General features: G+C 40.3%; 1 pseudogene across 1 annotated transcript; it reads left to right on the top strand.

The window, feature by feature from the left end:
- Window positions 1-440: 440 nt before the first annotated feature.
- LOC307104284 (large ribosomal subunit protein uL6-like) lies at window positions 441-999 on the top strand (annotated as a pseudogene). The gene has a single exon. The product of its transcript is annotated as a large ribosomal subunit protein uL6-like (transcript).
- Window positions 1000-3543: the final 2544 nt, after the last annotated feature.

Genomic DNA, 3543 nt, shown 5'->3' on the forward strand with positions numbered 1-3543 from the left:
TTAACAGTTGTGCAATGCTTTCCTTTCTACCTTTTCATTGCACCTCAGTTTCCACTAATTGCCCCTCTTCAATTCACCCTATATTGCCCCTTTATAGACTTGTTACTCAAATTGGATTTGTTTATTCATCTTTTTCCCTACTAGACTTTGAGCTTGTAAAGGGCAGGAACTATGTCTTTAATTTCTGTTTCTAAAGACCCAATTCAGCTCCTTCAAGATAGTAGAGTCTCAATAATATTCGCTCAATGAATGAATGAGTAAATTATGGTCATTGCTCTCTACAGAAAGAGAATTAGATGTAATCTCTACAAAGCTAAAGCCAGATGTGAAGGACCAGTAAAAAGAATGAAATAATGGAGGGAAGTCTTCAGAAAATGGAAGAGATGGTGAGTAGGAATTTAAAAATAATCAACAGACTCTTTTCTGTATCTACAACAAGAATGAAGACCATTCTCAGCAATCAGACTGTCAACATCCCAGAAAACATGGACATCACTCTGAAGGGATGCTCTGTTACTGTGAAGGGCCCAGAGGCACCCTGCAGGGGAACTCCAACCACATCAATGTAGAACTCAATATCCTTGGAAAGAAAAAGAAGAGGCTCTGGGTTGACAAATGGTGGGCAAATAGAAAGGAACTGGCCACGGTTCGCACTACCTGCAGTTATACACAGAACATGATCAAGGGTGTCACACTGGGCTTCTGTTACAAGATGAGGTCTGTGTACACTCACCTCCCCATCAGCATTGTTATTTAGGAGAAGGGTTCTCTTGTTGAAATCAGAAATTTCTTGAGTGAAAAATGAATCTGCAGAGTTTGAATGAGGTCAGGCATTGCTTGTTTAATATCTCAAGCCCAGAAAGATGAATTGCTTCTTGAAAGAAATGACATTGAACTTTTACCAAATTCAGCTGCTTTGATTCAGCAAGCTACAACAGTTACAAACAAGTATATCAGGAAAATTTAGGATGGTATCTATGTTTCTGAAAAAGGACAAGTTCAGCAGGCTGATGAATAAGATTTAAGTTGTCCAGTTATAGAAACAGCAAGATGCCAAATGATTTGTCACACTTATTTGTGATATTTTAAAGATGCAATAAAAGCCATGTATTGATTTGGGGGTGGGGAAATAAACAGAGACAAATAAAGAACATATATTTCAGGCTGAAATAGAGGGAAAGGCCAAGAAAAGAATTGCACAGTACAGATAGTGAGAGAATGTTAAAGTCTGTCTCTGAGCTCTGAGGAAAGAACTTAAGGGGGGGAAAGCCCAATAGGGAATGTCTTTTTATGCATCAGAGTCTGATAATCTCTCAGTAGGAAGACACAAACTTATTGAGATTTAAAGAAGGCAGTACAAGCTAAAAGCAAACTCCTGTGTCTCTATATGGGGCCTCAGTTTCATAAGGAAATGGGCATTCTCTACGTGATAAAGTGGGGGGAATAATTTAAGTTTTGGGGGAGAAAAATTTATGTTTTGGGGAAGGAGGAGGGAATGAATAGTCAAAGATGTAACTCTATGGAAAGAGGACTAGAGGAAAAAATAGTTCACCAGGCAAGAGAGGAGCATGAGTGAAATGGTGAACTGAAATGTCTAATTGGGTTTATGAAGTGTTGCTGTGGGGTTCAGTTAGAATTAGGGCTAGAGACCTCTACACAATGAAAAATAAATTTTGACATTCTGAAATGGTTGGACTTCTTATATGAAATGTTGAAGGATGCCAGGTCAGAATATGATTTTATATGGAGTCAAACAGTCTATTTGACAAGAGAAGAGCTAAATCTGAATTGCATATATAATAATACTTTTAAAACAAATCCATGAGGCATCACATATATCTGAAAAACTAAAGGTTATATGTGTGTGTCAGCAAATTGCACTACTTGGAATGTATCTTATGGAAGTAATATACATGAAGATTTACCTGTCATTATTTCATTGGAGAAAAGATATAAGGAAAACAAACTGCCCAGCAATGTGACTGGTTAAATAAATGATGATGCATACTTACTCTTGAATACTACCCACCCACAAAAAATTACACTGTAGAGTCATTCATTCATTTGGCAAATATTTGTTGATGTGGCCTTCAATGTGGCCAGTGCTTCCCTAGGCACTGATGACTCAGCTGAGGACAAGTACATGTTTCTGCCCTCCTGGAATTTACATTCTAGCAGAAGAGAAAGACAATGTGCAAGTAAATAAATAAATAAGCAATATGATTTAGATGGTGATAAGTGTCGTGCAGAAGAAAGAAGAAAGAAGGATAAAGATTGACTCAAGTGTAGAAGTTATGGCTATTTTATAAGGGTGTTCAGTGAGCATAGAGTCAGTTACCCGACAGGACAAATGTGTCCTCTGGCCAGAAGTATTCTTCTTTTGGGAACCAGGATCTTTAGACCTGAACAGCTTGGAGTTGGAAGGACATGAAGCACAAAATCCCCAGTGTGTAACTGAGTGATGGTGAGCAGGACTACTCCTATTTCCACCCGTTGGGTTCCTTATTCATGTATTCTACCTATTGAGACATTCATCATGCAAGTATGTTGATTTAAAGGGAGCACTACATTTTCAAGGATGGTCCCCATCCTCAAAAGCACCCCCAAGGAGACACTTCAACTGTAACTTCAACTTGTTCCATTATTCTATCAGGCTGGCAACTTCTGGGTGGTGCAATATGTAATATGACTGTGGATACCATGGGTCTGTAGAGTGGGTTCCTTGGTCTGATGTGATGTTATTGGGGGTGCTATAGAGTCAGATCAAACACATTATAAGCTTTCACATTATAAGCTTCTGGCTGAGATCCTGAAGACAAACCCCTATTTCAACCACTTGTCTCGCCCAGTCAAGATGAATGCTACTCTTTCTAGTGTAGAAGGTGCAAGGGGTCAACTTGCCACGAGTGGCTGTTACAGACAGCTTGGGCATTTGGCAACAGGAGCTATATTGTCTTTGGTTGGTGAGATCATGTGGGGATCCCTAACCCTAACACAGGTCCACAGAAAAACACAATAAATTTCTGTTTCTTTCAATTCAGTTCACTAGACATTTAAGTTCTAACATCTCTCTAGGGCTGCTTTCTTAGCTGGGGAAACTTCTTCCCCCGCCCTCTCTGCGTGGAGCCATATTCTTGCTTGCTCACTCCTCCTTTGCACTCTTAGCCTCCATCCCTGTCTCCATGGTTACTATGTTCATGCATTCATTGTGCCAGCACCAGGGTGATGACAGAAGCTGATTGGTATCAATTGGTCGAGTCATTCTGCCTACTTTTCCACGGTGGGTGCTCTCTGGTGGGCATTCATTGACATGTGATCCAAAGGTCTTTGCACTGCATGTTCATCGCCATGCTGACCCACATGCCTTTACTGCTTGTCTCCTATCTCCCAATCTTTCTTCCTCTAGGATCCTGACCAGCTGGCTAAGGCATTTGCCACTGGCTATGAGTCTGTGCGTATTCTAATCTCAGGCCACTCTCTTTCCACACAAAGTAGGTGACCAGATATTCCACCCTAATCTCTGCCACTGGAAGAATTTTCTGC

Source organism: Cnephaeus nilssonii (assembly GCF_951640355.1).
Source record: "Cnephaeus nilssonii genome assembly, chromosome: 1".
Classification (NCBI taxonomy): domain Eukaryota; kingdom Metazoa; phylum Chordata; class Mammalia; order Chiroptera; family Vespertilionidae; genus Cnephaeus; species Cnephaeus nilssonii.